Here is a 13,795-nt window from a genome sequence, read left to right on the forward strand (position 1 = left end):
CCCAGCCGGTGGCTTTCCCTGGGATGTGACGCTTTCCCACAGTTACAGATCTCCCAAGAACCTGACAACTCATTCTGGGATTTTCTAAAGACCGTGTCATAGCCTGAGTGTTTGTGTCCTCTCAAAATTCCTAGGTTGAAATTCCAACCCTCAGTGTGATTGGAGGTGGGGGGCCTTTGGGAGGTAAGTGGGTCACAGGCAGAGTCCTTATGATGGGACCAGTGACCTTATAAAAGAGACCCCAGAACGCTCTCTGGCCCTGTTCATGTCATGCGTGGACATGAGAAGGTGTCAGCTGCAACCTGGAAGAAGGCCCACACCAGAACCTGACCGTGCTGACAGGTGAATCTTGGACTTCTCGCCTCCAAAATTGTGAGAAATAAACTTGTTGTTTGTAAGCCACCCAGTCTATGGTACTTCACTGCAGCATAAGACGGGGGTCCCTCTGTGAGGCTCAGTGGCCAACCCCTCTTAAAATTGCTGCCTCCAGGCAGACACACGGGAGTGGTTGTTGGGAGTCCCATTTATGATACAGTAGTAAGAGAGAGGAAAAATACAAATTGACATGGTGAGGAAATAGAAAGGAAAAGCAAAGACCAAGAAGCACCTAGAGGGGTGTGGGGAAAGGCGAGACAAGGGGTGTGTGGAGAGGAGTGAGAAAAATACAAGGGGAAAAGATTTGTATTCCATTAAAAGGAAATAATGCAGAGAGCCAGGGCTGTGGAAGGACACAGGAAGACAGAAAGCTTGGAACGGGCTCTACTGTAGAGGAACAGAATTAATGCAAAGATATAGAGGGCTGAGAAATAAAACACTTGAAAATATGACAAGGGAAGAGAAGAAACAGTAAAATAAAGGATATTTTAAAAGTATTAAAACACAAATATTATAAAATATACAGATAGGAAATATAACTGTAAGTGGACTGTGAGACAAGACAGTAGGAATAAAATGGAAAAGAGGACAGATGAGAAAGAGGCAAACATAAGGAAACTGAAGCAAATTGCCGAATGAGTGAATGAAGGAATTTGAAATAGAGGAACAGAGGCCAGGCGCGGTGGCTCATGCTTGTAATCCCAGCACTTGGGGAGGCCAAGGCGAGTGGATCACCAGGTCAGGAGTTTGAGACCAGCTTGGCCAACATAGTGAAACCCTGTCTCTACTAAAAATACAACAAATTAGTTGGGCGTGGTAGCGGGTGCCTGTAATCCCAGATACTTGGGAGGCTGAGGCAGAAGAATTGCTTGAAGCTGGGAGGTGGAGGTTGCAGTGAGCTGAGATTGCGCCACTGCACTCCAGCCGGGGCGACAGTGCGAGACTCCATCTCAAAAAAAAAAAAAATAGAGGAACGGGAAGGTGTGTTGGGGGGTGGTGGGGTGGTGGGGTGGGGTGCTACCAGAAAAGGGGCAGAGAAAGACGCATCGCAACAACAGATAAAGACAAATCTAAATGTCACAAGAGTTAAGAGATGTAAACTTTGAGAGACATGAAATGGTAACTCCTTAACAGTCTAAGCAAAAGATAAGATGCAGGTGAGAGAATGGCCCAGACATTGTCTAGTAGAATGTAGATTAAAGCAGGCAGCTGGGGAAACCTGAGAAGAGGGATCGAAAAGGAGTCGGGCAGCCTGAGAGTAGGACAGAGAGGGAGGGATGACACAGCATGGGAAGTAAAGGGGGCGTAGCAAGCGGAGAAGTAACAGTAAACCTTTCATGGCGCCTTCTGCAGGCAAGGCACCCGTCTAAACAATTCACACGGGCTCATCTATTTCATCCTCACAACGGCTAGATGAGGTAAGTCCTATTCCTGGCCACCTTGCCAGGTGCTCCGTGTTCTCTTAGATTCTGAGTTTGTCTGGCATCCATCACAGGGCCAGTTGTATTCTCTACATATTTTTAATTTTCTGTATTCTTGATGCTCTGGCATTTGCGATCTTGCTGACTGGGGAGAGACTCCCCTTCCCAGGCCTAGCCAGATAGCAAAGGAGAGTGCCTTTTATGCAAACGAACTAAGCTAGAACCCACACCCACAATCATCTCCTTTACCAAACTCTCACACAGCAAGTTAATATTCCTCCTGCCCTAAATCAACCCAGGGCCGGGTACCAGACAACTAGCGACAGCCCCTATGCCTCAAAGCCAGCCAGAACCATTTAAACTAGCCCATTCTAAAAGGCTTACCCTGTTCTGCCCTCTGCCTTTCTTACAGAAAACACAATAAAGGCTCAGGCCTATGCTGCCCGCCCCTTCTGCCTCCTGACTGCCCTTGGTGCTCTCCATGTGGCCCTGCGTGGGGAGCCAGGCCCCTTGTTTATAGGGATCCGTGAGTATAAACTTCTTCCTTCATGACCATCATTGCTGTGTCTGCACACTTTGCCACACCTGATTAAAACCAATCCCAGGCACCAGTTTTAGAACACATAGGTGGGAGCCAGCACATACAGAGGTTAGGTGACTTGCCCACAGTGACACCCCTGGGAAATGGCACCGGGTTTGAACCCCAGCAGTCAGCCCCAGAGCCAGTGCTCTTAGCTGTTATGCTCTAATGGCTCAAAGAGAAGAAGGAATTGGGAAAACTTGGAATGACTAGAAGAAGAATGAAAGTGGATATATTTTTAGCCTTGAGTTTAAAATGCTAAACAACTGAATAAAACATCATCCTATAGTCCCAGCCACTCAGGAGGCTGAAGCATGAGACTTGCTTGAGCCCAGTAGGTGGAGGCTGCTGTGAGCCATGATCACGCCACTGCACTCCAGCCTGGCAACAGAATGAGACCCTGTCTCAAAAACAAACAAACAAACAAAAAATGCGTTCAAAGAAATGAAGTAAAGAGAATGCTGACTAAAAATAGAAAAGAATACAGAAGATACATTTTTTTAAAATGGTGACAGAGGGAAACACCAAAGAGGGGAAACATGAAAGAGAGATTTTTAAGAGAAATAAGGAAGGACCACAGAAGTCAGCCTGTTGTCCCTGGCTCAGGCTGGGGGACTCAACTGTCCCCAGTGCAAGCAGGGCATGACTGACTTCTGTCTGGCTCCAGAGGTATAGGGCTCAGGTGGGCAATCTCAACCCACACTGGGGTACAATTATTGTGTCACACCCACTGGCCCTGATACATTCCCTGGTGGGAGTCACTGCAGAGAGTGCAAAAGGGTAACAAATTATGCCTCCACTACAGAGTAGCTTTGGGACAAATTTATGCTTCAATTTATACAGAGAAGCAAAATGATAGACTTGGTACCCTGACTCTTCCAGACGCACGTTTTGTGTTCATGGGAACCTCAAGGATGTAAGCCAGGGACAGGGACTGAGCGCTGTAAGCTGTATAGTGACTCTGCAGAGCCAATCAGTTAATTTGCAAATGTGAGATGTTGAACTTTGTGAAATATGAGGAAACTTAAAAATCATGATTGGGAACCCATGTGAAATTTAAAATGTAACATTTATAGTTCAATGATATCAAGTAGATCCTAAATTGGTATTTTAAATTTGCTCACAATTATTTAAGTAAATATCCATGCAAGTGGATAATGATGGGGGAGAATATATTAAAATGAATATATTCCTGTTATGGGTTCATGATTCTGTTTATCTAAAACTTACTTTTAATATTTTATTTTTGAATTGGAAGGAAGAACAGAAAAAACTTGATACGAATAAACATATATAATTCTGTCTCCAGAATGCTAGGCTAAGAGGATTTTTTTTTCCTTCTGTTGAGGCTGGGCCTAATTTAAAGAATTAGAGGCACCTTCGATTAAGATTCATGCAACTGATAACTTGTTATAATGGAAATAAAAATCATAATTTTAAAAGGTTGTGAAACAGTCTCACAGGAGACTAACGTGTTTACAGGGATGACACTGGCTTCCAGTTCAAAGGAGTCCATGGGTAAGCCACCCACAGTCCCTGAGAGAAGGAAGCACAGCCATTCACGTGGAAGAACAATTTTTCCTGGTTCTCAATTCTTAAAGCAGGTTTTTTTTTTGTATGTGAAATATTAAAAATCACTCCTACCATGGCTACCACTGTAGCTTTACTGAGAGTGGTGCTTGATACACACCCCAGCCTCTCCCAAAACTGAGCTCACTTCCTCCAAGACGGGCAAGGAAGGTTTCCTTTCAAATGTGGGTGTTGTAGTTGAGGTGCATGATTCAGGTGTCAGTTTTGTTCACTGCCACTTATGCAGGTTTGCTCAGTGATGGTGGGGAGGCCCTGCTCTAAGAGTTCCCTGCAGGGGGAAGGAGCTGGGCTTGCCCATCAGAGGGAGATGGGAGTTCAGCCCAGCTGTGCCTCTCTTTGGGTGGGAGTCTCTGAGAAGGTCACGTAATTTCAGTGCATCTTGGCTCTTTATCTGAAGAATGGAACTCAAGTGGGTTTGTGGAAAGGAGTAACTTAAAAAAGAAATGTCTAGCATGGTGCTGGCCTTATGGTAGATGCTAAAGTCTGTGAAATCCGTATCTCGGAGCCAGATGGAATCTGGGGAACACTTTCCCAGAAAGTCTGGTCACCAGTCCTTCAGGTCCACCAATGTACTCCCTACAACAACTCTGAGGGGGCAGTCACACAGGGCCGTTATCACCTGGCCAAAGGCACACAGCTGTTGGTGGCAGTGTCAGGAATCCCACCAGGCCATTTGACTCCACAGCCATGCTCCTAACCACTAGGCAATCCTGCCTCTGCAATCCCCTCAGTTACCAAGAAACAACAGTTTCCCTGTGAAGCAGGGGCTTGTGTGCAGCCCTCCCAGTGCCTGTGCTACTGGGAACCCAGCCAGGCCTCCTGGCCTTTTGCTGCTGTGAGTGGGGCCTATCATGGTCACTTGGCCCTGAGCTCTGTCACTGAAGAAGAGATGGCTGAGCTAAAGAGAGCAGCACAGCACCAGCAGAACAGATGGTGGGACCATTCTGTGGGCCCCACTCTGTGACCACTTAGCTCAGATATCTGTGTGTATAATTCCATGTCCTCAGGGAAACATTCCTTTCCATTAGTTCTGAATGGGAAAGAGAGCTTAGGAAATTTTTCATCTCAAATGTCTACAGTTAATTTTTTAACTTTTTTATTTTGAGATAATTATATAGTTATAGGAAGTTATAAAAATAGTACTGGCTGGGCGTGGTGGCTCACACCTGTAATCCCAGCACTTTGGGAGGCCGAGGCGGGTGGATCACAAGGTCAGGAGTTCAAGACCAGCCTGGCCGTGATTGTGAAACCTGGTCTCTACTAAAAAAATACAAAAATTAGCTGGGCGTGGTGGCGGGCACCTGTAATCCCAGCTACTCAGGAGGCTGAGGCAGGGAATTGTTTGAACCCGGGAGATGGAGGTTGCCGTGAGCTGAGATTGCACCACTGTGCTCCAGCCTGGGCAACAGAGACTCTGTCTCAAAAAAAAAAAAAAAAAATAGTACCGAGAAGTCCCATATACCCATTACCCAATTTCCCTCAATGGTTACATCATACGTAACGATAGCATATGATTGGTGCACTGTGTGTGTATAGTTCTATGCCAGTTCATCAGACACATGAATATCTGTAACAACCTTCATAATCAAGACACAAAACTATTCCATTACCACATCCAACACATAGCTGTTCATTGTCACATGAACTCCCTTCTCCCCACCACCCCAACCCCTGGCAACCACTAATCTGTGCTCTATAATTTTGTCATTTGGAGAATGCTACATAAATGGAACTCTCCAGTATTTGACTGGATTTTGTTTCACTGAGTGTAATGTCCTTGAGGTCCATCCTAATTGTAGTGTGTATCAATAGTTAGTTCATTTTTATTGCTGTGTAGTATTCCATGGTATGGCTGTACTACAGTGGATTTAACTATTCACCTATTGAAGGGCATTTTAGTTGTCTCCACTTTTTGGTTATTGCAAAATGAAGTTGCTCTGAATAGTTGTATACATGTTTTTGTGTGGACAGTTTTCATTTTTCTGGGATAGACGTCAAGGGGTTCAGCAAGTTCTATGACAAGTTATGTTTAGTTTGTGAGGAAATGGACAAACTATTTTCCAGCCTGATTTTACCATTTTACATTCCCACCAGCACAGTTTCTCCACATCTTTGGTACTTAGTACTGTCAGCATTTGGTTTTGTCATTAAAAATTCAAAATATAAAATTTACCATTTCAGCCATTTCTGAGCATACAGGTCAGTGGCATTATTTTCACTCTTTTGTGCAACCGTCACCACTACCCATTCTTCAGAACGTTTTCACCATCCCAACTGAAACTTGTATCCATTAAACAATAACTCCCTGTTACCCTTTCCCCCAGGCCCTGTTAACCACTATTGTTTTTTAATTTAGCAGTCCAATAGTAGTGCAGTGATATCTCACCATGGTCTGGATTTATACTTTTATAATGATTAGGGATGATGAATATCTTTTCTTCCCCTTCTCCCTCCCCCCTCCTCTTCTTCTTTTTGCTTATGCCAATTTTTAGAGAACCATTTCTTGAGAAAGCTACCCTTCCTTTGTTGAATTGTTCTTATACCTTTCTAAGGATCCAGCTGGCATATTTGCAGGAGTTTATTTCTGTATTTTGTATTTTCTTCCAGGTGATCCACCCGCCTCGGCCTCCCAAAATGCTAGGATTACAGGCGTGAGCCACCGCACCTGGCTGTACATTTTAGAATAAACTTGTCTGGCCAGGCGCGGTGGCTCACGCTTGTAATCCCAGCACTTTGGCAGGCTAAGGCGGGCGGATCACGAGGTCAGGAGATCGAGACCACGGTGAAACCCCGTCTCTACTAAAAATACAAAAAAATTAGCCGGGCGTGGTGGCGGGCGCCTGTAGTCCCAGCTACTCGGAGAGGCTGAGGCAGGAGAATGGCGTGAACCCGGGAGGCGGAGCTTACAGTGAGCCGAGATCGCGCCACTGCACTCCAGCCTGGGTGACAGAGCGAGACTCCGTCTCAAAAAAAAAACAAAAACAAAAACAAAAAAAACTTGTCTATGTTTACAGAAAGAATCCTGGATTTTTGATAAAAATTGCATTAAATCTATACAGTGTATCAGTTTGGGGGAGAATTGACATCTTTATGATGTTGAGTTTCTAATTAATTAACATGGTCTGTCCATTATATAGGTCTTTGATTTCTTTCATCAACATATGTTCACTTCAGCATGCTGGTCCTGTCATGTTTTGTTAGACCTATTCCTAAATATTTCAATTTTGGAAGCAATCGTAATAGTCTGTGTTTCAATTTCCATGTGTTCTTGTTAGTATATAGAAATATGATTTATTTTAATATGTTGATCTTGCATCCCATGACCTTACTGATCTTACTTATTAGTTCTGGGAGTTAATTTTGAATATTCCTTGAAATTTTCTACATAGAACATTTTTATCATGTCACTGACAAATGACAATTTTATTTTTTCTTTTCTGATCTAGATGCCTTTCTTTTCCTTTTCTTGCCTTATCATGCTGGGTAAGACTTCTAGTACTGTGATGAGTCAGAGTGGTAAGAGCCAACATCTTTATCTTCTTCCTGATTTTAGGGAGATATTGGCTGTAGGTTTCTTACAGATGTTGAAGAAATTCTTCTATTCCTAGTTTGCTCAGGGTTTTTTTTCTTGTTTATCATAAATGAGTGTTGGGTTTTGTCAAATGCTTTCTCTGTATCAGTTGATATAATCATGTCACTTTCTTTAGCCTGCTAATATAGTGGGTTACATTGATTTTTTTCAAATATTGAACAAGGTTTGTATTCCTGGTATTCCACTTGATCATGATGTGTAATTATTTTAACACTTTGTTGGATTCAATTTGCTATTAACTTGTTGAGAGTTTTTGTGTCTAAATTCATGAAAGATATTAGTCTGTAGTTTTCTTTCTTTTTTGTACTGTGTTTGGTTTTGGTATTAGGGTAATACTGGTTTATTAGTCTCTTTGCACACCGCTTTAAAGAAATACTCGAGACTAGAATTTATAAATAATACAGGTTTAATTGGCTCACATTTCTGCAGGCTGTGCAGGAAGCATGATGTTGCATCTGCTCAGTTTCTGGGAAGACCTCAGGAAACTTACAATCATGGTGGAAGGTGAAGTGGGAGCAGGCCTGTCACGTGGCGAAAGTAGGAGCAAGAGAGAGGGTGGGGAGGTGCTACACACTTTTAAACAACCAGATCTCATGAGAACTCACTCACTGTCACAAGGACAGACCAAGTGGATGGTACTAAACCATTCATTTGTGAGAAATCTGCCTCCATGATCAAATCACCTCCCACCAGGCCCCACCTCCAATTTTGGAGATTACAATGGGATATGAGATTTGGGCAGGGAAACAGGTGACCATATCAACTGGCCTCATAAAATGTGTTGGGAAATGTCTCCTATTTTCTGTAAGAGATAGTGTATAATTGGTGTTAATTATTCTTTAAATGCTTGGTAGAATTCTACAGTGATACTATTTGGACCTGAAGATTTCTTTTTTAGAATTTTAAAGCCTGCCTGCTTGCCTGCCCGCCCGCCCACCCTCCCTCCCTCCCTCCCTCCCTCCCTTCCTTCCTTCCTTCCTTCCTTCCTTCCTTCCTTCCTTCCTTCCTTCCTTCCCTCCTTCCTTCCTTCTTTCTTTCCTTCCGACGGTCTCCCTCTGTTGCCCAGGCTGGAGTGCGGCGGCGTGATCTCGGCTCACTGCAGCCTCCCTGCCTCAGGCTCCCGTGATTCTCCTGCCTCGGCCTGCCGAGTACCTGGGATTGCAGGCGCACACCACCACACCTGGCTGGTTTTTGTGTTTTTGGTGGAGGCGGGGTTTTGCCGTGTTGGCCAGGCTGGTCTCCAACTCCTGACCTCGAGTGATCTGCCCACCTCGGCCTCCCGAAGTGCTGGGATTACAGACGGAGTCTCGCTCACTCAATGCTCAATGTTGCCCAGGCTGGAGTGCAGTGGTGTGATCTCGGCTCGCTACAACCTCCACCTCCCAGACGCCTGCCTTGGCCTCCCAAAGTGCTAAGATAACAGCCTCTGCCAGGCCGCCACCCCGTCTAGGAAGTGAGGAGCGTCTCTGCCCGGCCGCCCATCATCTGGGATGTGAGGAGCGCCTCTGCCCGGCCGCCCATCGTCTGGGAAGTGAGGAGCGCCTCTGCCCGCCACCCCGTCTGGGAAGTGAGGAGCACCTCTGCCCGCCACCCCCATCTGGGAAGTGAGGAGCGCCTCTGCCCGGCCGCCCTGTCTGGGAAGTGAGGAGCGCCTCTGCCCGGCCGCCACCCCATCTGGGAAATGAGGAGCGCCTCTGCCCGGCCAGCCCATCTGGGATGTGAGGAGCGCCTCTGCCTGGCCACTGTGCAACCTTCCAAGTGTGAAGTGACAGCCTACGTTGTAGAATGAATGAAGACACTGGCACTGATTATATAACACCTTGGCAGCTATCTCAAGTCATTGATGGTGGAGGTATTGGAATTATAGAAGAAAGCAAACACACGAATTTGACTAAAGGCGATTTTGTGACTTCTTTCTATTGGCCCTGGCAAACCAAGGTTATTCTGGATGGAAATAGCCTTGAAAAGGTGATATATATATAAGAACGTATCTGATTTTTTTCCCCGTGTAATTCTTACTTTGTGCATTTGATATTCAGTTGTGTTTGTAATCACGGAAAAATAAAAGCATATATTTTCTTTAAAAAAAAAAAAAGAATTTTAAAGTTACAAATTCAGTATCCTTAGTAGTAATAAGGCTACTCAGATTATCTATTTCATATTGAGGAAATGGTAGTAAGTTTGTGATTGTCAATAAATCTGTCCATTTAATCTGAGTTATCAAATTTGTGTGTGAAGAGTTGATCATAATATTCCTTTTATTATTATTTTGATGTCTGCAAGGTCTATGGTGATATTCTGTTTTATTATTGATATTGAGTTTGTGTCTTGTCTTTTTTTTCTTTGTCAATCTTGGTAGAGGTTTGTCAATTTTATTGATCTTTCTTAAAAAGCTTTTTGTTTCATTTATATTTTGTTTTTCTGTTTTTAATTTTTGTTGTTTTTAAATTTTCTTAAGACTAAAGCTTAGATTATTGATTCGAGACTTTCCCTCTTTTCTAAAGTAAAATATTTGCTATTTATTTTCCTCTCAGCACTGATTAGGCTGCATCCCACAAATTTTGTTATGTTGTATTTTCTTCTTCTTCTTCTTCTTCTTCTTCTTCTTCTTCTTCTTCTTCTTCTTCTCCTTCTCCTTCTCCTTCTCCTTCTCCTTCTCCTTCTCCTTCTTCTTCTTCTTCTTCTTCTTCTTCTTCTTCTTCTTCTTCTTCTTCTTCTCCTTCTCCTCCTCCTCCTCCTCCTCCTCCTCCTCCTCCTCCTTCTTCCTTCTTTCTTCTTTCTTCTTTTTTTTTTTTTTGGACATGCAGTCTTGCTCTGTAACCCAGGCTGGAGTGCGGTGACACAATCTCGATTCACTGCAATCTCCACCTCCTGGGTTCAAGCAATTCTTATGCCTCAGCCTCCCAAGAAGCCAGGATTACAAGCGTGAGCCACGATGCCTGGCTAATTTTTGTATTTTTAGTAGAGACAGGATTTTGCCATGTTGGCCAGGCTGGTCTCGAGCTCCTGGCCTCAAGCAATCTGACCACCTTGGCCTCCCAAAGTGCTGGGATTACAGGTATGAACCACTGTGCCTGGCCTAAATTTAGTTTTAAAAATTTCTCTTGAGACTTCTTTTTGGCTCATGAGATATTTAAAAGTATGTTGTTTAGTTTTTATGTAGTTTTTAGTTTTTAAGTAGTTTATGTAGTTTGTAGATTTTATTGGTATCTTCTTGTTATTGATTTCTAGTTTGACTTCATTGTGGTCAGAGTACACACTCTTGATAATTTCAATGCTTTTTTTTTTTTTTTTCGAGGTAGGGTCTCAGTCTGTCACCCAGGCTGGAGTACAGTGGTACATTCACAGCTCACTGCTGCCTTGACCACGGGGCTCAGGTGATCCTTCCACCTCAGCCTCCCGAGTAGCTGGGACTAGAGGTGCGTGCCACAATGCCCAGCTATTTTTTTTTTTTTTTTTTTTAATAAAGATGGGGTTTTGCCCTGTTGCCCACACTAGTCTCAAACTCCTGAGCTCAAGTGATTCACCCACCTCAGCCTCCTAAAGTCCTGGGATTACAGGGATGAGCCACCATGCCCAGCCTATAATTTCAATTCTTTTTAATTTGTTGAAGTTTGTTATGTGGCCCAGGATATGGTCCATCTTGGTAAATGTTCCATGGGTGCTTGAAAAGAATCTATATTCTACTGTTGGTGGATATAGTGTTCTATAAATGTTGATTAGATTATGTTGGTTAATAATGTTGTTGAATTCTTCTGTATACTTGTTGATTTTCTGTCTAGTTATTCTGTCAATTGTTGAGAAAGCAGCGTTGAAATTTCAACTATAATTGTAGATTTGTCTATTTTTCCTTGCAGCTCTATCATTTTTGCTTCATGTGTTTTCTAGCCCTGTTATTTGATATATACATTCAGAATTATGTCTTGGTTAATTGACCCTTTTACTATTAGGCAATGTTTCTCTTTGTCCCTGGTAATTTTCTTGCTCTGAAATCTAATTTACCTGATGTTAATATAACTACTACTGTTTTCTTTTGATTATTGTTTGCATAGTATATTGTTTTCCATCCTTTTACTTCCAACCTACCTATACAATTATATTTGAGGTGAGTTTCATGTATACAGCACATAGTTGGGTCATTTTAAAAATACACTGTGCCAGGTCTTTCAATTGATATATTTGTACCATTTACATTTAGTGGAATTATTGATATTTTAGGTCTTAACACTGTCATTTTATTTATTTAAAAATTTTCTATGTGTTCTTTTTCATTTCTTTGTCCTCTTTTCCTTGCCTTCCTGTGGGTTACATGAATATTTTTTAGAATTCTATTTTGATTTTTCTATAATGTTTTTGAGTGTATTTCTTTATATTTTTTAAATGATAGCCCTGTGTATTACATTATATGTATATAACTTATCACAGTCTACTGAAGCCCACATTTTATAAGTTTGAATGATGTTTAGAGACTATATGTCCCTTTAAGTCTATTTACTCTCTCCTATTTATAATTGTCTTAAATATTTCCTGTGTACCCATCTAGAACAATATCAATGTTACAATTTTTGCTTCATCTGTTCAAAGAGAAGAAAAATATATTTACCTATAATTTTACTCTTTCTGCTATTATTTCTTCCTTCCTGATGTTCCAAGATTCCTTCTTTTTGTATTTTCTATCTCAAGAACTTCCTTTAGCCATTCTTTTAGCGTAGGTCAATTGATGAAAAAAAAATCTTAGTTTTCCTTCATGTGAGAATGTCTTGATTTCTCTTTCATTCTTGAAGGATATTTCAACTGGATATAGGATTCTTGGTTAATATTTCTTTTCTTTCAGCACTTAAAATTTTGTGCTACTTCATTCTGGTCTCCATGGTTTCTGATGAGAAGTCTGTTGTTTATTAAAATTGTTGTAGGTTGTCTCTTCTCTTTCTCTGCTTTTAAGATTTCTTTCATTGTCTTTAGTTTTTAGAAGTTTGATTATAATGTGTCTTGGCATGAATTTCTTTGCGTTTATCCTGTTTGGGGTTTTCTCAGCTTCTTTAATGTATAGGTTTACATCTTTTGCTAAATTTGGGGAAATTTCAGCCATGATTTTTTTGAATATGTTTTCAGCCTCATCTTCTTTCTCCTCTCCTTCTTGGAATCCAGTGATACAAATATTAGATATTTTGTTATAGTCCCAGAAGTCCTTGAAACTCTGATTCTTTTTCCAGTCTATTGTCTATCATTGACTGGATTATTTCTATTGTTTTCTATGTAAGGTCACTGGTTCTCTCCTGTGTCTTTCCCATTTTGTTGTAAGCCCACAGAGTTTTAAAAATTGATTGTTTTATTTTTCAGTCTAAAATTTCCATTTTCTTCTTTATAGCTTTTTTTACATTGCTGGAACTTTCTATTTTTCATTTGCTTCAAATGTGCTTGCAGTTGCTTGTTGAAGTATCTTCATGATGGCTGCTATAAGATCTTTGTCAGATAATTTTAACATCTCTGTTATCCCAGTGTTGAAGTCTTTTGATTGTCTTTTATAATTCATGATGACAGTTTCTTGGATCTTGGTGTGATTTTTGATGGAAACTTGAACACTTGGGGTATTATGTGATTAGACTCAGGATTTTATTTAAATCTTCTGTTTTAGCTAGCCTCCTATGACACTAGCTTGGCAGGAACGAGGGCAGGAGAGCATTGCTGATGCATTCCTGCCTCTTTTCTTCCTTGTTACTCCAAAGTGGGTGTAAAAATCCAGGTTTCCCACTTGTTCTTCCTTTAAATTAATTAATTAATTAATTTTTAATATTGGCAAATAAAAATTGTATGTATTTATGTGGTACAACATGATATTTTGATATATGTATACATTGCAGAATGGCTAAATTAAGCTAATTAACATATGTATTACCTCACATGTCAATCTTTTTGTGGTGAGAGCACCTACAATCTACTCTTTTAGCAATTTTCAAGTATATAAAACATTGTTATTAACTATAGTCACCTCATTTACAATATATTTTTTGAACTTATTCCTCCTAAGTATAATTTTGTGCTCTTTGACCAACATCTCCCCAGACCCCTCAATGCCCACCCTCTGGTAACCAACATTCTACTCTTTGCTTTTCAACTTTTATAGATTCCACATGAAATAGGATCATGCCGTATTTGTCTTTGTGCCTGGCTTATTTCCTTTACATACTGTTCTCTAGGTGCATCCATGTTGTTGCAAATGACAGGATTTCCTTCTTT

This window comes from Hylobates moloch, unplaced genomic scaffold, assembly GCF_009828535.3.
Source record: "Hylobates moloch isolate HMO894 unplaced genomic scaffold, HMol_V3 SCAFFOLD_8, whole genome shotgun sequence".
In the NCBI taxonomy this organism is placed as follows: domain Eukaryota; kingdom Metazoa; phylum Chordata; class Mammalia; order Primates; family Hylobatidae; genus Hylobates; species Hylobates moloch.